The following is a 23,541-nucleotide window of genomic DNA, read 5'->3' as shown; positions in this document are numbered from 1 at the left end:
GACAAACCTTCGTTTTTAGCATTTGTATACTGTACTTAGAGAAAACTTTTGACAATGTAGACTGGCATACTCTGAAATCCTAAAGATGGTGGGTTAAAATACAGGGAGTGAAAGACAATTTACAATTTGTACAGAAACCAGGCAGCAGTTATAAGAGTCGAGGGCCATGAAATGGAAGCAGTGGGTGAGAAAGGTATGAGATAGCCTATCCAAGATATTATTCCATATGTACATTAAGCAAGCAGAAAAGGAAACAGAAGTAAATTTTGGAGTAGGAACTGAAGTTCAGGGACAAGAAATAAAAACTTTAAGGTTTGCCGATGACATCGTAATTCCGTCAGAGACAGCAAAGGACTTTGAAGAGAAGTTGAACAGAATGGACAGTCTCTTCAAAGGAAAATATAAGATGAACATTAACAAGAGCAAAACAGGAATAATGGAATGTAGTCGAATTACATCAGGGGGTGCTAAGGGAATTAGATTGTGAAACGAGATACTTAAAGTAGCAGATGAAGTTTGTTATTTTGGCAGCAAAGTAACTGATGATGGCCGAAGTAGAGGGGATATAAAACGTATACTGGGAATGGCAAGAAAGGCGTTTCTGAAGCAAAGGAATTTGTTAACTTCGGATATAGATACAAGTGTTAGAAATTCTTTCCGGAAGGTATTTGTTTGGAGTGTAGCCCTGCATGGAAGTGAAACATGGAACAGTTTAGACAAGAAGAGAATAGAAACCTTTGAGATACGGTGCTACAGAAGAATGTTGAAGATTAAATGGATCGATTACGTAACTAATGAGAAGGAACTGAATAGAATGCGGGGAGACAAGATATTTGTGGCACAACTTCACCAAAAGAAGTGATCGGTTGATTGGACACATTCTGAGACAGCAGGGGATCACCAATTTAGTACTGGAGGCAAGTGGGGGGGGGAATAAAAATCGTAGAGGAAGACGAAAAGGTGAATAAAGCAAGCAGATTCAGAAGGATGTAGGTTGCATTAGTTATCCGGAGATGAAGAGGCGCGCGCAGGGTAGAATAATATAGAGGGCTGATCAAACCAATCTTCGAACTGAAGACTACAACAACAACACATGAAGAAATTCAGTATTAAAGTGTACGAAAAGAGTCAGCTCTGTAAGTATGAAATTCCCAATGCACTTTTTTTGCTTTCCATGTTTGTTATTCGTGAACAGTGAGAGAATAATGAAATATATAGGATATATTAATGCATTAATAGAAAAAACATAGCGGAAATCATAAACATATAAACAACATACTAGAGCTTAGAACATTAAGTAAAGCTAATATCGCAACTATATTAAGTTTCGCCGCCTATCATGATGACACAGTGAACCACAATCTGCTTATTTTTGTAACACTGTGCCACGTCGGTAATATTTTGCAAGAGCCGACGTTGCTGTATGTGTTTCTGCTATATTCGGCTTCAATTGGTCAAAGTAAGTTCTTTGAGTAACCTCTACCTACTGAAGTATTATCGCATCTTCGGGAGACCAGTTTGGCTGTCAGCCAATGTGAAACTTTCGCGATTTGTAAGCCACGAGATGTTTCTTGTTTTTCGTCGAGTTCAGTTCTGTTTGCATTGTAAGGGGTTTGTCTTTGTTTGGTGCGAGCTGCGTCGGAGTTCCTACAATGATGAAGAAATCGGGTAAGATCCTTTCACTTACTTGCTGTGGCGATTATTAACCGACTTGTTATTTCTGGAGTGTATTCCTAATTTCTCGCCATTACTTCGCGCTCAGGCTTTCAACATCATTCTTCCGTATGGTGAAATGGAACTTAATAGGTTGCTCATCTTTGATTGAATGGAGGCTGATTATAGGAACAAATGTTATCTTTTGGTTCGATGATGTTACCGGTTCAAAGTTATCGTTCCCTCCTGAACTCCTGAGCACCAATGCGGCTTTCTGAAGTAATTGAATTATTTTGTTTGGTAACAATATATCCATGAATTAATGAGACAATGTTCTGAATTATTTCCATTCAAAGCAACTCTTTTTTTATTTTTTATTTTATTTTATTTTACGTGATCCAGCGGCACGCGACTAAACAGCGTCTCGCGAGTATGCTGACCCATTAGAGGCAACTCTCTGAATTAAGTCTTCAATCGCGAAACATTAAGAATGAGTGTTCTCTCCTTGCATGAAATTAGAGTTTAAATGCAGAAAGGTATATCGACGGCTGCAGTTACGGCGGAGCTTGGCTTTCTCAATATACTAAGGAGTGGTCTGGCACATTGCTGAGATGTTCGGTGGAAATGGTTTTCACAACTTGTGTGTTGATCTTAATGGATTATTTATTCCTTCATGCTTAGGATCACTGATTACTTGTCTGTGGGGACATTCTCATGCGCACTGCTGGAGACTGTAAGCCGAAAGCAAACACATTATTCAATTCTTGGCCAGTTTCTTGATTAGCCATTTATCGTTTAATATTTGAACAGAAGCTGCGCAGAATCTACTTTCATTGAGCTTAGATTATGTACGCGTGTATGTCTGTGCATATTCTGCTCAATGTACGAGGTCACATAACGTTTACAAATCAGTTTCTTGGATATTAGATGTTCACACTTATTGCACAGCGTAAAAGTTCAAGGCTTCACAATCACTGCTCGTATGAAGCTCAGTTTTGTAACACATATGCAACTTACGTAAAGATTGAGAGGAGTCCAAAGAAAGATGATAGTGCTGATGACTAGCATAAACGAGATTAGCGACAAACTCATAACATCAAAACTGTTGACCACTTAGTAGACGAAATGAAGGAATTTTGCTATCTTCGAAGTGAAATAACGCGTGATGGCCGAGCAAGGAGCAGGCCAGCATTCGGCAAAGCAAACCTGTTAGCATCGGACAAAGGCCTTAAACTGAAAAAAGATCCTGAAAATGAGCGTCTAGAGCGTAGCATTGTATAGATGTCAATCGTGGGCTGTAGGAAAACCAGGAAAGAAGAGCATCGAAGCGTTTGAGATGCGATACTACAAAAGGATGCTAAAATCTTAGTATAGTGACAACATACACTGACGGGAAAAAATTGCAGCGCCAAGAAGGAGTTGTGCGACATAAACGAAAGTTGGTAGGCATGTTTCTACATCTGAAAGATAATGTGTGTTACCTTAAATGCATGCTGTAAAGGTCGTGAGCGTTAGTTACCTTTGAGACTGAACGTGGTGAGTTGGAAATGGAAATGCCGTGGGGCTAGAGCCTCTCGTCAGGTAGACTGTTCGCCTGGTGCAAGTCTTTCGAGTTGACGCCACTTTGGCGACTTGCGTGTCGATGGGGATGAAATGATGATGATAAGGACAACACAACACCCAGTCCCTGAGCGGAGAAAATCTCCGACCCAGCCGTGAATCGAACCCGGGCCGTTAGGTATGAGAGTCCGTCGCGCTGACCACACAGCTACCAGGGGCGGACCGTGGTGAGTTGATATTAGTCAAGAATTCCTTTAAGACAACAAAGATGCCATTTTCAACAGCTCACTGAATTTGAACGATGTCGTGTAATAGGGCTCCTAGAAGCTGTATGTTCCTTCTGCGTTACTGCAGAAACACCTTGCAGGAAGTAGCCACTGTACATGATTGTGGCAGTGGTGCCTACGAGAATGTACAGTCCCAAGACGACCAGGCTCCGGACGACCACGAAGACTATCGTGTTCGGCGTATGGATCTGGCGCATCGGACTGCATCTGAACAGCGATCTGAGCAGCAGTTGGCACCACAGTGACACAACGAACTGTTGCAAATCGATTACTTCAAGGACAGCTCCGAACCAGACGCCAACTGACCCCAAAAACAGCCATTTTGCGACTTGAGTTGTGCCAAAAGAGAGCTCATTGTACGGCAGGGTGGAGATGATCTGTGTTTTCTGGTGGAAGCTGGTTCTGCCTCGGTGATAGTGATGGCCGTGTGTTGGTTAGAAGGAGGCCGTTTAGGACCTGCAACCAACCTGCCTGCTTCCTAGACAATCTGGACCTACATCTGGGGTTATGGTCTGGGATGCGATTTCGTTTGACAGCAGGAGCACTCCTGTGTTATCCCACACACCGTGACTGCAAATTTGTACGTCAGTCTGGTGATTCGACCTGTTGTGTTGTTATTCAGAGCAGCATTCCAGGGGTGTTTTCCAATAGGACAACGCTCGCCCACATGCCGCTATTGTAAACCAACATGCTTTACATAGCATCGACATGTTGCCTTGGTCTGCTCGATCACCAAATCTGTCTCCAATCGAGCACTTGTGGGACGTCATTGGACGAATCCTCCAGCCTCACACACAACTAGGATTAATGTCCCTGTATTGACCGACCAGGCGCAATAGGCATGGAATTCCATCTCACAAACTGACATTCGGCACCTGTACGACACAGTACATGCACGTTTGCGTGCTTGCATTCAACTTACTGGCGGTTACACCGGTTATTAATGTATCAGCATTTCACATTTGCAGTGGATTATCTCGCGCTTACATTCTACATCGACATCTACATCGACATGGATACTCTGCAAATCACATTTAAGTGCCTGGCAGAGAGTTCATCGGACCACCTTCACAATTCTCTATTATTCCAATATCGCATAGCGCGCGGAAAGAATGAACACCTATATCTTCCCGTACGAGCTCTGATTTCCCTTATTTTATCGAGTTGATCGTTCCGCCTTATGTAGGTCGGTGTCAACAGAGTAGTTTCGCATTCGGGGGAGAAAGTTGGTGATTGGAATTTCGTGAGAAGATTCCGTCGCAAGGAAAAACGCCTCTCCTTTAATGATTTGCCGGCCGGGGTGGCCGAGCGGTTCTAGGCGCTACAATCTGGAACCGCGCGACCGCTACGGCCGCAGGTTCGAATCCTGCCTCGGGCATGGATGTGTGTGATGTTAGGTTAGTTAGGTTTAAGTAGTTCTAAGTTCTAGGGGACTGATGACCTTACAAGTTAAGTATCATAGTGCTCAGAGCCATTTGAACCATTTAATGATTTCCAGCCCAAATCCTGTATCTTTTCTGTGACACTCTCTCCCATATTTCGCGATAATACAAAACGTGCTGCCTATCTATGAACTATTTCGATGTACTCCGTCAGTCCTATCTGGTAAGGATTCCACACCGCGCTGCAGTATTCTAAAAGAGGACGGACAAGCGTAGTGTAGGCAGTCTCTTTAGTAGGTCTGTTACATTTTCTAAGTGTCCTGCCAATAAAACGCAGTCTTTGGTTAGCCTTCCCCACAACATTTTCTATGTGTTCCTTCCAGTTTAAGTTGTTCGTAATTGTAATACCTAGGTATTTAGTTGAATTTACGGCTTTTAGATTAGATTGATTTATCGTGTAACCGAAGTTAAACGAGTTCCTTTTAGCACTCATGTGAATGACCTCAAACTTTTCGTTATTTAGGGTCAACTGCCACTTTTCGCACCATTCAGATATTTTTTTCTAAATCTTTTGCAGTTTGTTTTGATCTTCTGATGACTTAGTACACTACAATAGCTAACTGAAAGAAATATTGAACGAGACTAACAGAAATGGCACTTTTACTCAAAGACAGCAACTACACTGAAGTCACCGTGATTTATTATGGTCCCATAGACATTAAAAATGGCGAGAGATGTTTGTTAATAGGGTGTGTGATCCCAACGGAGGGCAATGCACTCTCTGTAACGTGTTCCCATGCTGGCCTCAAGGTTGACAAGGAGTTCTTATGATAAGGACTTTACATTCCTCTACCAGCGCGGTTGACAACCGCTCGATGGTCGATGGTGCATGTGGAGGTGCTACCCAAGCATCCCACAAGTGCTCGATGCGATTTAAGCCAGAGGAACGGGCAGAGGGGTCAATTGACCGAACATCCTCTCAGTCCAAGAGCTTCTCCTCCTGCGCAGTTCGATACAGTCACGTTTTGTCATCCATAAAAATGAAGTCATGTTCGAATACACAGCGGACATGGAGAAGGAGCACTGTCTCACAATAACGTTGACGGTCGAATGCACCGTGTTGAAAGATTTGGAGGTCAGTACGCTCCTGAAACTTTATACACTGAAGAGCCAAAGAAACTGGTACACCTGATTAATATCGTGCAAGGCCCCCGAGAGCACGAAGAAGTGCCGCAACACGACGTGGGACGAACTCCACTAATGTCTGAAGTAGTGCTGGAGGGAACTGACGCCACGAATCCTGGAGGGCTGTCCATAAGTCCGTAAGAGTACGAGGGGGTGAAGATCTCTTCTGAGCAGCACGTTACAAGACATTCCAGATATGCTCAGTAATGTTCATGTCTGGGGAATTTGGGGGCCAGCAGAAGTGTTTAAACTCAGAAGAGTGTTCCTGGAGCCACTCTGTAGCAATTCTGGACGTGAGGGATGTCCCATTGTCCTCCTGGATTTGCGGAAGTCCGTCGGACTTCACTATGGACGTGAATGGATGCATGTCATCAGACAGGATGCTACTGTACGTGTCACCTGTCAGAGTCGTATCTAGACGTATCAAGGGTCCCATATCACTCCAACTGCACACGCCCCACAGCATTACAGAGCCTCCACCAGCTTGAACAGTCCCCTGCTGACTTGCAGAGTCCATGGATTTATGAGGTTGTCTTTGAAATAAGACTCGTCCGATCAGGCAACATGTTTCCAGTCATCAACAGTTCAATGCCGGTGTTGACGGGCCCAGGCGAGGCGTAAAGCTTTATGTCGTGCAGACATCAAAGGTACACGAATGGGCCTTCGGCTCCGAAAGCCCATATCTATGACGCTTTTTTGAATGGTTCGCCCGCTGATACTTGCTAATGGGCCAGCATTGAAATCATCAGCAGTTTGCTGAAGGGTTGCACTTCTGTCACGTTGAGCGATTCTCTTCAGTCGTCGTTGGTCCCGTTCTTGCAGGATCTTTTCCCAGCCACAGCGGTGTCGGAGATTTGATGTTTTACCGGATTCCTGATATTCACGGTACACTCGTGAAATGGTCGTACGGGAAAATCCCCACTTCATCGCTACGTCGCAGATGATGTGTCCCATCGCTCGCGCGCTGACTATAACACCATGTTGAAACTCACTTAAATCTTGATAACCTGCCATTGTAGCAGGAGTAACAGATCTAACAACTGCGCCAGATACTTGTTGTCTTATATAGGCGTTTCCGACTGCAGCGCCGTATTCTGCCTGTTTACATATCTCTGAGAACTTATTTGAATACGTATGCCCATACCAGTTTCTTTGGCGCTTCAGTGTATTTGCAAGAGCTGAGTACGACGATATGTTATTTGTGTGCGAACTTTGTAATAGAAACGATACTGCTGTTTGTGTGGAACACGGTAGACGGTCTACTAACTGCAGAGTGCTAGAGTCAGGAGTGTTTATTCGTGTTTTCGCTAAACTGCGTGCTGGTCCAGTGCCCAGCAGTCATTTTCAATCTGAACTTGCAAATTAACGGAGGGTGCATGAAGTAGAAGACATTGCTTAACTGGTAGAGCGTAGTCCTTCAACAAGCACTTGCAGAATTTCTAGGCGTATCGGTGTTCCACACACTGGAATTGAAGACATTACATATCCATGGCCTCTATTCTTATCGTATACAGCGAATCCAGTGCCTTCGAGAAGGATACGAAGGAGATTTTGTCGGTGGCTAATTGCAGAACGCCTAGTAATGTCATTGATATTGTTTACTGATGAAGCTTCAGTCGTGACGGTATCAGTAACGTTGGTCAACTCACATCGGTGCTCTGACGAAAATTCACTTACCTTTGTGGAGACACATCTTCAGGGACGCTTCTCTGTAAATGTGTGGCGTGATATGACAATCAGGTGACTGCGTTTGTTGTGTTACCGCACTGTCTTATAGGGCCACGTAACCTAGAAGTTCTTGGAAACGAACTTCCAACACTGTTGGAAGAAGTTCCTTTGGCTACTAGACGGTTAAGTTCTTCCAACATGACGGGATCGCTGTACACTCTTGTCCCTGTACTTTCTTGTCTTCAGATGACTCATCATCTAAAAGTAACATTCCCCGAAAGATGGATCGGCACAAATGGCCACGCTTCTTGGCCACCGAGATTCTCGAACCTCACCGGTTTGGATTTTTGTCTGTGGGGATAGTTGAATGGCGAAATCTGCAAAGAAAAATTAAACACAACGAAGGAATTGATTGTTCGGATCATGTATATCGCTGCCCCCATAAAACAACGTGAAGACGATCGCTGGAGAGCTACATGGGTATAACAGCTTAGGCTTCCGCGGCCAGAGACAGTTTGCATAAAACTTTTCAGAGTATCGTATCATGTCGTAATGTAAATAACTGTACTGGAGAAATCAATGTTTCGGCCACGGTTACAGCGGCATTCTGCTGGGAAGAAAACCACTGTGACCATGGCCGAAACGTTGGTTTCTCCAGTATAGTTATTTACATTATGACGCGGTGCGATACTCAGAAAATTTTTGTGTTAGCTACACGGGTGTTCTCAAAAGAATTCTAAAATGCACTGAAGATGGAGAAGCAAATTATAAAAATTAGCTTTGAACTTAATCATTTGTCGTTGCTTAACATATTCTGTGATTACTTGTTTGGGTTGCATTCTAACAGTTGTATCTCTGTAACCAAGTAAATCTGGACACATGTTATATGGAATGTTTTATTCGATTTAGTCTATACTATCTCCATCTAAAATATTCATACTCCTGAAACATCCTGTATAATATGTTTCAGCAAACAAAAGGCATCTGAATTTATAAAACAGATACGCAAGGGAATGAATAGTAGTGGTACAATAACCAACAGATGTGAAATCCTTGGTATGGTAAAACTATGTGCCGGACCTTTTTTTGGGGGGTGGGTGGCTTCCTTCTCCCCTCACACTCCTTCTTTGCGCTCCCAAAACGGAGTGGCCGCGTGGTTTGAGGCGTCATGTCACGGACTACGCGGCCCCTCCCGCCGGAGGTTCGAGTCCTCTCTCGGGCGTGGGTGTGGGTGTTGTTCTTAGCATAGGTTAGTTTAAGTTAGTTTAAGTATTATTTAAGTCTAGGGACCGATGACCTAAACAGTTTGGTCCCTTAGGACTTCACACACATTTGAACATTCGCTCCCCAAACAGGCCTACATCGGCGAGCTTCATTGCTTTAGTTAAGTTAAAACGTAGATGTCATGTTCTGACAGAGGGTGATTCATAATCTTCTCATTTCCACAGTTATAAAAATGAATTCAAGAAGTAAATGGTATGAAATCAAATTGTAAATGTTCCTCAAGATCCATGTGCCGTGACGAAATCCCTTGTGGTGAACTAAACCTACTTGATTTATAGTAAAACAGAAAGTGTATTTTTTCATGATCCAAATTTGGGACCTTTACCTTTTGAGGGGAAGCATTCTGCCAACTGAGCTATCCAAACACGGCTCACGACGTGACCTCACAACTTTACTTCCGCCAATACCTCATCGCCTGCCTTCCAAACTTCTGCATGCCTTACGGTATCAGTACTCTTGGAAGGAAGGATATTGCGGAAGCATGGCTTAGCCCTAACCTGAGGTATTGTTTCCAGAAGGGCTAAACCATGTATCTGCAATATCCTTCCTTCCAAAGGGCTAGTCCCGAAAGGTATGCAGACCTTCTGTGAAGTCCGGAAGGTGGGAGTTGAGTTACTGGTGAAAGTAAAGCTTTGAGGACGCCTCATGAGTCGTGATTGATTAGCTCAATCGGTAGAGCACTTCCCCGCGAAAGGCAACGATCCCAGGTGTGAGTCCCGCAGTTTTAATCCGCCCGGAAATTTCAAATCAAAACACATTCCGCTCCAGAAAGAATATTCATTGTGAAACAGACAGAGAGCTTCAATAGTGGGGCGTCTGCATCCACTTCAGCTCTGGCACGATCCTTGGGGCAAGCGTCGTTCTACAAGGCTATGTCACAGCTTGGAATGCGACCCGCGGTCCACGAGCAGTGTCCCACTGCGCACCGCAGACGGCGTGTGTTTGCCGTGCCCGTAAATTTACGCCTCTTTATCTTTCGCGTGCAGTTGCGCAAGGTATGTGCGGCTCAATGGGAGACCGAGGCGCGTCACTTGTCTGCGCAGCACCGAGAGGAACATTCTAAACACAGCCTGCAGATTGTAAACACTGAACGCAAGGGCGTATCCGACGAAGGGCAGAAGAGGACACCGCTTTAGTTAAATTAAAACGTAATGTCATGTTCTGACAAAGGGTGATACATAACCTCACCTTTACAGCAATAAAGACGAAATCAAGAAATAAATGGTATGAAATCAAATTGTAAATGTTCCTCATGGTCCATGTGCCGTGACGAAGTTCCTTGTGGTGAACTGAACCTTCTTGATAAACAGTAAAACAGTGTATTTCTTCATAAGCCACCACCACCATCTACTCATAGAGCAAAGTCTTTGCAAACCGACTTCGCATGTTGATATCCGCCAAACACACAAACGTATTGTAATGTTATGTGAGCCTCACTGACCGTTTCTTAACGAATGTGTGCCTAATTTTATTCTGAGAAGCTCAGTAATGTATGTAAATACCGTAAATGTAGATTTGATTCAAAAAGTACTTGAAATGAAGTGAAGCGCAGCTGGACAGCAACAAACTCTGTAGCGCGCAATCCCCGCAACGATAGTAGTTGTGAATCTTTGAGTATGGACTTTAAAAAAAAAGGACAATTGATTTATTAAAAAAAAGAGGACTGTTAATCTGTATCTTATGGAAAGAGGACGTGTTGCTAGGCCGTCGCTAAGAACGTATTGTTACATTTAATGAAAATTGCTATTTCACTGATAAAACCAAGTAAAGTGTGTGTAAGAGTTGCCAAACATTTATGATACAAATTTTCTGGAAGTGAAGAATAGAAATATCTTGTTTCTGGAAAAGGAGGTGAACTTCATTGTCGTCGCCGGCTATCAATCGACAGAATTGCAGGTGTACAAAGTTCACTAAAATACAGGAAAGGAAATGCATTCTCTATAGTTTCCATTCAATACGTAACAACCTCTCATAATTTCTTAATTGCAGTAATTGGATTATGATCTTGTATAATATTATGGTGCTGAACTCCAATGACTAATTTTGATGTAGCGGGACGTGTACTATGAAGGAAGTTTATGTGCCAAGCAATCTCCTTTTCTCACGAAAAGCAGATTGCTGTTTGATCTTATTTGCTTACAACAGTGGTCCCTTAGGTATGAAAAGCTACGAAAACTTGGGCTCAAAGCTATCCGCAATACGGCCAAGTAACCAACAGAATCGTACTTTAAATCTTAAAGAACAATAACTTCCTCAAAATTATAATACGTCACCAACTGGGGCAGAAGCTGATCATTTAAGGAGGCAACAACCAAAATTCAGGTACCTGTTACAACTTAAAGTAAAGTCTCAATCAAAAATCAGTCTCTCTCCAAACACATATATAAATATTCATATTCTTAAGGTAAAAGTCATTTTATAGTACGAGTTGAGTACGCCAGAAAATGTTGTGAATATGACTAATAGCAAGTGTACCCGGAGTCACTAATTGAAAAATCTTAACTCAAACCTATTTTGTCATTTACTACGAAACTAAATTAATATATCCTCCGCCGCGCAGGATAGCCGCGTGGTCTCAGATGCCTTGCTACGGTTCGTACGGCTCCCCCCGTCGGAGGTTCGAGTCCTCCCTCGGGCATGGGTGTGTGTGTTGTCCTTAGCGTAAGTTAGTTTAAGGTAGATTAAGTAGTGTGTAAGCCTAGGGACCGATAACCTCAGCAGTTTGGTCACATAGGAACTTACCACCACCATAAAAATATGTCCTCCTCTGCCCCCATTTCTCCTCTCACCTTTGCCCCCTTGTTTAAGCAGATGCTGAGCACTGTCCTGACCTCGAATCGGCCTTAGAGGCAGTGGGGGGGATAACTGCAGCGCTGTATATTGCGGCCTACTTCTGACACCTGTTTTTTTGCTGTTTATTTGCTACCTGCTCTACATGTCCCCTTTTCTGAACTTGCCGTTTGCTCGGAGATACCTGCGAGTAAGCAGGACTGCATTACTATCGCATATTCGCAAACATTTCTGTTCAATGTGTAGAGCATCAAAAAATCTTAGTGCCTTTGCAAGCGTTTACTGCTCCACAAAACAGCCTTGTGATCGAGGATGCCAAATGGAAAAAAACACTGCACTCACAGAAGAAAGGGCGCAGTGGTCAAGAAATTGGACTCGCAACGGATCGAGTTAGGCACAAATCTTGGACTAGTCATCAAGTTTAAGTTCTCCATGGTGTAATGTGGCAGACCACAGGCACTGCACTGAAATGAACGATACTGTAATCAGTGAACCATCCGATTAGAATTCTTTTTTGTTACACAAATACCCAGGCTCGTGAATACGTCTGTTCATTAGGTTAATTGCTAGTGAATCTGTTACCATTAACTGCTATCTATGGTAATTCTGTTGTCAGATACATAGAAGTTCAATTAGTCAGATATGTAAACGTACAGTATTTACTGCTTTCATGTAATTTTTTTTATGAAAACGAACACGCCGCTCGGAAACAACACTGTAAATGTTAGTAAAACTAGGAGTACATTAATTATTTGATTAATTAAGACTTAATGTGTACACATTGGGAACAGAACGCCTTGTGTTACCAATCTGAGATATAATTATCAAATGCTTTGTTCTTTTGAGTGATTAACTGTGTTTACATTTCATATTGTACATTATAGTGCGATCGAATTGAACTAAAATTAGTTTTTACAATTGTATATTTGTTGAAATTGTAATTTTTCTGTAGACTTCTCTGCGTTTTATGTTTAGAAAAATTGCTAAGAATTCATTAAAGTGCAGTTAAAATCTAAAACAGTGTGCCGTACAAATGTTGCACACAATGAAGACCTGGGACCTCTTGTATGTGTATGCGGCCCAACTCAAGTGATGTGCTATAGGCTTCTTATTGATTATTCAAGTGAAGCGCAACACAGAGTTACAGTCGTGAATTTTGTAAATGACTGGTAGCACGTAAAACGTTACCTTGTTTCCCAAAAACGTGGAAGATTACTAGGATGGTTCACCTGAAAAGAACACTTCAGAATTCCTTCTAGATTCTTGTCCCAGTAAACACACACGGACTGACATTATACTGTGTACGGAAAGGCTCCCCATTAGAGTACAACAGCAGGCTGCTGTGGACGGCTTCCGATTTACCGTTTAAAGCTGTTTCTCCATCAGATTTAAACTCTGTAGAAAACGGTTGTTGAGTTGCTATCTTATGTTTAAGGTAAATACTGTAGTTATAAACCGAAGTTTAACGCACGATATAGATGAACCATATGCTGCAAGACGACAATAGTGTCTCTATTTTCTCATTAAGTAATGAAAGCTATTGGACGAGTAGGATTGTTTTGTGTATCCCTTAACACAGTAAATGGTCTCGACTCCGACATTTTTCTACCAGTACTGCAACGTATGGCGATTTGGGGCTAATACGGCTAGCAAAAGCAGCACCTTCCCAGCGGTTTTCTTTGCTACTGTGGGGTTATTACCGCCAGAAGACAAACTGCGTAACACCATATGCAGATTGGCACTTTTTTGTGCATGCAAAGAGGCGCCCCACTTGAGTATGACAGAAGGCTGCTGTGAAGTGCTTCCGCTACCAACGTATTATAGTCATGTAGAACCTTAAGTTAGGGTCTAACACACGATACGTTCTGTTCCCAGTTGTAACATTCTATTCTGGCGTCAACTGGTAGGCATCTATTTGTTTGCTAAAGCGCTACTTCTATGCATTGGACTAGGTGTACAACAACAACTAGTCCGACACAGTTAGACACAGTGTATCCATGTTTTCGTAAGCAGATGCAGATGACAAAATTTTTAACATGGTTGAAGCAGTAACTGTTGAAAATCTTCGCGGTAAATGATAATGGCCAAACAGTTGCGAACAAAGATTTATTGAAATCCTTGACCACAGTTCCGGTATATGTAAATATACCTTAATCAGAAGCAAAAATACACCTGAACAGGAAGACACCTTTATTAGCAAAAAACATAGCAACATAAGTGAGATATAAGGGAAAAGATTTTTTTTCCTTTATTGTTATTTCAATACCTTACATAAAAGGTGGGCCGGCGGCGGCAATATTACGCCGCTCTTCGGCCATAGATAGAACAAATAGACACAAGGAAGACACAGGAAAAAAAACCATAATGGTGGACAAAAAACAGTAGACACTTGAGTAAAAAACACGTAGCCGTTCGCAGGCGGAGCATAATAAAAAAAAAAGTTCAGCACTTGTACACAGACATTGATGACTGAAACGACACACGTGAACGATGGAGCGTGGGTGGTGAAAACACTAAAGCACTAACACGACGGCACACACACAGAACCAATGTCGATAGCCTCCGGCGCGCGAATGTTCACTTCACATGTGCGAGTCCGGGGACCTGCCAAAAGGGGAAAAGGTGGGGGAGGACAGAGAGGGGAGTGTGTAGATGCCAGTGGCAGTGGAGATGGGAGGGGGAGGAAAGAAGGTATGGGGGTAGGGGAAGCCTGGGGGGAAGGAGGGAGGGAGGAAGGGAGGAGGGAGAGAAGGGAGAGAGGGTGCCCTAAGGAAACACAGGGTGGGGATTGGGAGAATCAAAGTTGATAGGAGGGATAGATGGAGGGGATGAAGGAATCATCAGGGAGGGGGAGTTGGTGGAAGGCACCTTGGGAGAGGGTATGAAGAGTGGAGAGATGGAGAGCAGGTGGGACGTGGGAATACAGGCGCGGCAGCGGACGGGGATGGGAGAGGATGGGAGAGACAATTGGGTGAGGCGGATCAAGTTTACAGGAGGTGTAGAGGATCTGTATCCGTTCGAGGAAAAGGAGGAGGTGCGGGAACGGAATAAGGTCATACAGGATCTGCGAGGTGGAGGGGAGACGGATGCAATAGGCGAGGGGGAGAGCAAGGTGTTCTAGGATTTAAAGGAATTTGTAAAAGGTAGGAGGGGTGGAGATCCATGCATGGTGGGCTTAGCAGAGGATAGGGCAGATGAGGGATTTATAGGTGTGGAGGATGGTGGAGGGGTCCAGACCCCATGTGCGGCCAGAAAGGAGCTTGAGGAGACGGAGTCGGGAGCGTGCCTTGGCTTGGATTGTCCGGAGATGGGGGTCCAGGAGAGGTGATGGTCAAGGGTGACGCCAAGGTACTTGACGGTGGGGGTGAGGGCTATAGGACGGCCATAAATGGTGATATAGAAATGGAGGAGACGGAACGAAGGGGTGGTTTTGCCTACAATGATCGCCTGGGTCTTAGAAGGATTGACCTTGAGCAACCACTGGTTGCACCAAGTGGTGAACCGGTCAAGATGGGATTGGACAAGGTGTTGGGAGCGTTGTATGGTGGGGGCGAGGGCAAGGAAGGCGGTGTCATCGGCGTACTGGAGAAGGTGAAGGTGAAGGTGAAGGCGGTGGCATGTCCGCCATATAAGGGAAAAGAAAAATTGTAGCTTTAAGTAACCGTGAAAATTACCAAAATATTACAAGCACAAAAACTTTTAGTCACTTACTAAAATCACATCCTGCAGTGGAGATGCATAAAACAATCGTGCCAAAGGCATCGTCAGTAGTTAAAATTAAAATATCATCTTTATCTGTACAGCATAATTATAAAGAGATGGTCGATGAGAACACGGCATACGATCAGTATTTAACCTGTGAACTAGCGTGAAGAGGGTGTGGAAGCACTAGGGCAGACAATTTCACCGAGAGACAGCACTTGTGGTATGCGCGAGACGCTCGCCCACATTAAAACACCGGGATACAAACTCATGCACACCAAAATTTTAAAGGTTGTGATAATTTAACCCTCTGTCTTAATAAATAAAACATATCAGAACCATTTAAAACACTCGCATACGTAGAAGTCAAGCAGGGGAAGCTTGCGCTGAGGAACATATCCCACGAGAGAGGGCACTAGTGTTTTGCGCAAGAATCTAGCCCAAATTAAAGGCTAGGATACATACTAGCGAAAACGAACATAATATTGTAAATCGAAATCATCTTTCGTCATTAATAAAAAACATAACATAATCATTTAAACCACACAAACACGTCAAAACCGCGAACAACAATCATAAAAAATACGTAAAATCCTAACAAGACAGGAAAGGAGCATCTCACCAGCATCAACAGACAAGAAAACTAGCTTCTAGTCAGCCAGACTATATTACGTTAGAGCGAGAAGGGGTTTGAAACTATCCAAAAAAATTTTGTTTCTAAGCTGCGCCTGTTCGTTAAGAATAAATCCATCTTTTTGAGATAGATGTTTGAAAATTTCTAATTCCTCGAACAGGTCCAGTTTGTAACCCTTACTCACTACGTGTAGCAATTCTACGTCATCCAGTTTACGTGGCGTATGTTGCAAGAGCAATAGATGTTCAGCAAATGTGGAATTGTACACGTTTTCCCCATTTTCACCTAGCATGTGTTCTTTATATCTTACTTTAATGGTTACTTAAAGCTATAATTGTTTTTTTCTTTAATCTCAGTTATGTTGCTACGTTTTTTGCTAATGAAGGTGTCTTCCTGATCAGGTGTATTTTTGCTTCTGATGAAGGTATATTTAGATATACCGAAACCGTGGTCAAGGATTTCAATAAATCTTTATTCTGCAACTGTCTGGCTATTATCATTTACTGTGAAGATCCAGATGAGAATGTAACTTTATAAAACTGATTTTTTTTTTCGTTTGTTCCTTAACCCTTACGCTACGGTGAAGTTCTGTAGTGGACTGCTGTAGCAGTTACGCCTCGCGTCATATTTCTCCGCTGCACTACGTTCGACTTGTGTGTAAGTTAGACCTATGCACCGTTATTCATACACCAATATTTTCTAAACTGCTACCTACAGACCGATTTCAACATCTCTTGCGGTTTTTACATTTCGTCAATAACGAACAGCCTCACGACAATGACTATTTGTACAAGCTATCAAAAAGATGTGTGATTTGTATAAATATTTTCCCGAGGAAAGAAACAGTATGAAGTCCAATAATTGTAATAACACTACGAGTGTGAAAGCAGGACAGAGTAGCGGCGCGGGCAGCGCGAAAAATTCACCGCACAGCGGGTACAGCCGGGCGGGGCGCGCTCGCCCACAGCGCACGACGCAACAGCCACAGCGCCGGCGTGAAAGGGTTCATGTAAAAGCAGTCTCGATTCTGACATTTTCGCCCAGTACCATAATCTATCGCTTTTGTTGATACCAAAGCTGGCAAAAGCTGGCTTTCCTTGCTAGTGTTAAGGAAAAAAAGTTGGAAATTTGTGGTAAGTGGTATGGGACCAAACTGCTGAGGTCATCGGTCCCTAGGCTTACTCACCGATGGGGATAGCCGCGCGAACCGTGGCAAGGCGCCCAAGACCGCACGGCTACCCCGCGTGGCTGCTAGTGTTAAGCATACGGACACAATTTAGTAAGGGGAATGCAAAGAATAGCTGTACAACTCTGTCTTGCTGACAAAGGAGGCAATGTGTCGAGTACACTTTGTGCATTGCCTATCAACAGTTTATAAACTGGTGACATGACTACGACGTCGCTTTTCACTGTTTTAACTGTATAACAGATAACGTAATATGTGTAAATGCAGTAGAGTTACACTAAGGTCAATATGAATTCGTAAGAATACACGTGATTATCCGCCATGTTCTGTCCAGTCTACAATTATTTATCACACGCATGTTTCGGATTTTCGTGGCGTGTTCTGTGCAAAAAAATACACGATCTGTTCGTCAACCTTAGACACTTCCCAGATTGATTTAATAGAGGTTGGGTATAATTATCACTAGAAAATATGACGGAAGCCTATTTTTTACTGGGGGGAGGTAAACCAGTCCGCTGTCTAGGTATGCGTATGTCCGAACAACAGTCAGGCTGAAATGCAAACTACTTGAGCGCACACGTCACACATTCTTCTTAGTTTATAGGAACTGTGACGCAGATCACAAAGGTATACTATGAACCACTATTCCTCACTCTGTGTGCGTATCGAAGCCTTTCCGATTCGAGCAGTAGATTTAGTTCTCATATAAATGTCTTGATACTTATAGCTCAAGTGATTTACGTATCGCTAAAATGCGATGAGAAAGCAGTGCGTTAAGATGAATGCTAGCCATGCGTGCTATCTAACACTGATCATCAAGGATAGTGATATCTCTCTAGGCGTGCAACGTGGCTGACGAATTGAGAGACAGGCGAAAGTCGTAGCATCTCTCGACGTGCATTCAGTCTATTTGACATCCTGGCGATACACATTTTCCACGCTAATTTATAAGTATGCGTTAGGACGTGATGTTGACGCTTATATTGGTGCAGGCCGCAAATTATTCCGTTATTCCAGAGAGAAAATAGCTTTATCCCTTACCCATCTTGGTAGCGCAATTGACAGTTTTGCCGAGAGAGCAATTTATCTTTTGGAGGGGTTGATCCACGGCCACCAGCTGCTGTGGCTGATGGAGCAGGCTCTGGGAGCCCTGGAACGTCGCAAGTGGGCTGTTGGTCTTACAATTAGATGTCTCCAGGGCATATAACTCCATATGAAATGACGGCCTCATGTACAGACTTCCTCTGCAAGGAGTACCAATGTTTCCCAATAGTCTTGTCCACTTCTACCTGCCCGAAATTACCTCCAGATTCGTGCTGATGATGGGTTGTCAATGGAGCGGCTGATTTGTGCTGGAGTGCCGCAGGGGTCTGTGCTTGGGCCACTGCTGAACTGCTTGTATACTTACGACGTACCCAAGGTAGCAAGGATATGGTTGGAACTCTAATCCCGTAGTATGGAGGCTGAATCGACTCGGTGTTGAGGGTGGGGTACAAGGCGTGGAATTCCTCATCATGCTGCCCCTGATATTCCAGATGGGTGGTTGCCAGGTGAGATGTCCGTCCAGAGGCCCGCTCAGGCATTTGCCCATCCTGGACCATGAAATGGGCACCCATTGCTGTGACAGACTGCAGGCCAATAGGCAGCTTGTTCTTCGTGAATACGAGTACCCGACTTTTTGTGGCGTTGCACCAAAGACTGCTACCTGCTGTACCCATGGCTGGGCCTGTACGATCGTTCCAGTTCATGTCCCTACTACGTGTCACACCCAGGTGTCTGTATGAGTTTACCGACTCCAGTTGTAACTCGCGGATATTATATTCATAGTTTAGTATGTTTTTTCGTTTTGTGAAGTGAAGAATTTTATATTTCTACACATTTAAAGCAAGTTGTCTATCTTTGTGTCCCTTTGAAATTTTATCAAGATATGACTGAATATTTGTGCATCGTCGTTCAGACTGTACTTCATTGTAGGTAACTGCATCATCTGCGAAAAGTCTGAGGTTACTATTAATATTCTCCGAAGCCACAGCACCTTCACACTCTCTGGTTCAAGCCTCTACTATCAATGTTAGAAACAATGCTGCAGATTGTGAGCTTCGTTGAGACACCGTGAGCAAGGCTGGTATTCTCAATCTTTTCCGCTAGTCGCTTGATAATCTAAGTATTACCTTGGACACCAAATGAGAGGCATCCATTGTTTCAACGTGAAGCACAATGTCAAGCTGGTTGTACCCTGTTCCCTCAATGGCTACTAAAATAGTCTCTTCAACATGCCGAATGGGACCGCTAGGCATACATGCTGAGTGCACCTTGTGTCCCTTCCCACCCGCCGGCCGAAGTGGCCGTGCGGTTAAAGGCGCTGCAGTCTGGAACCGCAAGACCGCTATGGTCGCAGGTTCGAATCCTGCCTCGGGCATGGATGTTTGTGCTGTCCTTAGGTTAGTTAGGTTTAACTAGTTCTAAGTTCTAGGGGACTAATTACCTCAGCAGTTGAGTCCCATAGTGCTCAGAGCCATTTGAACCATTTGAACCTTCCCACCCCTTTTTGCCATTTCCCAAAGGGCACCATTATTCACCATACTTTTGTACTTCCGCTGCCCCTTGACACAGGACACAGCAGGTTCCCCAAAAAGGGAAGTGAGTCTCACTGACTCAGTTTCGGATTCAATGGAAGACAGCACCTCGAACCTGTTGGTTAGGTGGAAGGGCGCAATATCCTGAGTTCTGCGTGGTCCCTGTCTCCCCCACACAGGACCCTACACCTACCACTGACATGCCGCTCACTGTCAAGTGTGGTACTAATGAAGAGTCCCGCATTTCCTGCTAGACAGACAGTATCCACAGAAGAGGTTAGTGCTTAAGGTACCTTTGGTATCTCTGGTACACAACTCTCGGTAGCCTTCCTAACACATCCTTCCACTGCAGCTTATAATCGGTTGACAGTAATCAGGGAGGTTTCCCGCAAAATAAAATAAAAAAATGCTGGTTACCTGGAACAACAGTTAATGTATTGTTGACTCCTAGTTACGACAGTCAGATCGCATAGAATTAGGATGGCAACTTGTAATTACGACCGCATCCGAACCACTGCCGTATCCATGCCACCAGTAAGGTAATTTGTCACGTTCCACTACCAAGCGCCATCTTTGGACAGCATATCCCTCACTTGCCTCAATCATGTGTTTTATTTCTTCTTTTGTGTTCTTTGATAACGTATGTGTTTGGTTTCTCTTGATTGGCCAAGCATTGTCTCCCAATACACTAATAACGCTTTTGAAACCAGCCACTTTTGTCATATTTCAGCGAATTTTTAAGTACTGTAATTCAATCGTTGAGCTTCATTGTCAATACGCGAGGTGAGCACAAAAGAACTAATCGTTTTCAAAAAATCATACAAACGAAACGGTACAACCCACTTGCTTCAAACCTTATTCTGTTAATAGATTATTTCCGTATTTTCTTTTTTTTCAGTTCAGCATGGCCAGCCACGGCGCACTAAACAGAACACACGCCGGGTATGCGGACCCAGCCTCAGCCTGCCTCAGCTTTTCTCGGTCGTTCTTGGAAGTACACGGTACAGAGCGACATGTCACTTAGTACTGCGACGTTGTACTTTTTGGTCGGCACAATTCTCTTCATTTCGGCAGAATCGTGCTGCCAACGCTGTTTACCCTTTGTCATTTTTTTGTGGTAGTAGGAAGTTCACAAGTCTAGTCGCTGTTTGAGCAAAAAGAGGCAGTCCAGCGATCTATAGTCCCAAGCTTTAAATGAATGGGAATGACAGAAGAAAGGGTTGAGAATTCTCCATATTTCTTACTCAGTCGCATAATCGACGTTTACTGCAAATTTGCTACGAAACGACACTTCAGTACCATGCAGTAAGAATGTAAAGCTTTAGTTGACAATAAACATCAAAAAATTACAACGATCGCTAGATCCGAGTGCAGCAAGAAGCACTTTGTGCTGAATATGCAGACGTGGAGCACGTCAAGAAATGTTTGGTATGATCAGTAAATTTCTGAAATCACACCCATTATTTCACTGTTAATTGCAACACTTTTCATTGTAGCTGAACGAAGGTTATGGAGAGTTTATATACTACCGAAAAGTTCGTTGGTTAAATCAAGAAGTATGCCTGGAATGACTTATCGATTTGAATCCTGCTATTGTTAAATTTATGAAGGAAAAAGGAGTGCAGGGATGAAAATTAGAACATCTGGAAAGGGTTGTAGACCTCGAATTTTAGGTGGGCTTGACTACACGCTGCCCACAGTAAGATAGTGCAAGGCGTGAAGCAGCTTATTTCCGATTTGATTCAGATGCGTTAAAAAAATAGCGTTTTAGAAGGGACAATTCCTTACAATTACAGTCCAGTTCCCTAAGCTCACTGATGTGAAGGAAAACGTGAGGTTTGAAGATTCTTTGTGGCCTTGAAAGAATTAGAAAGATAGTTTTCTAAACGTTTTGAGGGCACTGCCAATCATTCATATGGTTTAGTAGGGTTTTCGAGATCGTTTGCTGTTTCAGATGAAAGCGTTTCTGTGCATGTTCAGATGTAACTGATTGATTTGCAAGGATGTAAGGTGGCTATAATTTCGCACCTTACAAGCACTCATCCACATACTTTGCCGTGAACTACAACCACAATTAAATATCATTTGATAGGTTGTACATCGTATATATGAATATTTAAAGGAGACTGACATTGTCACCTACGCCTTGTAAATACAGGGCTATTACAAATGATTGAAGCGATTTCATAAATTCACTGTAGCTCCATTCATTGACATATGGTCACGACACACTACAGATACGTAGAAAAACTCATAAAGTTTTGTTCGGCTGAAGCCGCACTTCAGGTTTCTGCCACCAGAACGCTCGAGAGCGCATGAGACAAAATGGCGACAGGAGCCGAGAAAGCGTATGTCGTGCTTGAAATGCACTCACATCAGTCAGTCATAACAGTGCAACGACACTTCAGGACGAAGCTCAACAAAGATCCACCAACTGCTAACTCCATTCGACGATGGTATGCGCAGTTTAAAGCTTCTGGATGCGTCTGTAAGGGGAAATCAACGGGTCGGCCTGCAGTGAGCGAAGAAACGGTTGAACGCGTGCGGGCAAGTTTCACGCGTAGCCCGCGGAAGTCGACGATTAAAGCAAGCAGGGAGCTAAACGTACCACAGCTGACGGTTTGGAAAATCTTACGGAAAAGGCTAAAGCAGAAGCCTTACCGTTTACAATTGCTACAAGCCCTGACACCCGGTGACAAAGTCAAACGCTTTGAATTTTCGGCGCGGTTGCAACAGCTCATGGAAGAGGATGCGTTCAGTGCAAAACTTGTTTTCAGTGATGAAGCAACATTTTTTCTTAATGGTGAAGTGAACAGACACAATGTGCGAATTTGGGCGGTAGAGAATCCTCACGCATTCGAGCTCGCATCAACGATGCTTTCGAACTCATTGATGGGGACATGCTGCGCCGAGTGTGGGAGGAACTTAATTATCGGCTTGATGTCTGCCGAATCACTAAAGGGGCACATATCGAACATTTGTGAATGCCTAAAAAAACTTTTTGAGGTTTTGTATGTGTGTACAAAGCATTGTGAAAATATCTCAAATAATAAAGTGATTGTAGAGCTGTGAAATCCCTTCAACATTTGTAATAACCCTGTAATTGTTAACGCTTATTGCATGAAAGGTGACGGAGTGTCTTTATTATCAGAACGGCGTAATGAATGTTTGCCTATACTAGCAGAGGTTGGAACGCCAATGGAGATGAAACGGCAGGCAGAAATCAAGCTCTGAGTGGACGGCCCGCACAGGTGTTGGTCCTGCTTAAAAACGGGAAGTAGCTAGACGGACGTCGCGGCACTTGAGCTCCGGAGCACAATAGGGTGACGGTCAGTCGCTATTGTAGTAGGGCCGGAAGGATAATTGGATAATACTTCCCAACTCTGCAAATCTTAGACGCAGGTGAGAGGAACGAAGAAGTGGCACCTTGGAAACCACGCAGGCTGGGTTATTTCCAAGGATATTTACTCAGAAGCGTACCATTGTACGGGAATAGGTATTTCTGTGCAAACTTCCCGTGCTGGACGACAAAAGACTAAAACACGGTTGGTCGGCGTTCAGAAGAATCTGTAGAGAGAACATGATTCGCCTTCCGTGTTACGAGGATGGGAAGGCGAGTCTTGCTGGCAAGCCA

The sequence above is a fragment of the Schistocerca serialis genome, chromosome 6, assembly GCF_023864345.2.
Source record: "Schistocerca serialis cubense isolate TAMUIC-IGC-003099 chromosome 6, iqSchSeri2.2, whole genome shotgun sequence".
NCBI lineage: Eukaryota > Metazoa > Arthropoda > Insecta > Orthoptera > Acrididae > Schistocerca > Schistocerca serialis.
This window is presented reverse-complemented; position numbering follows the sequence as displayed.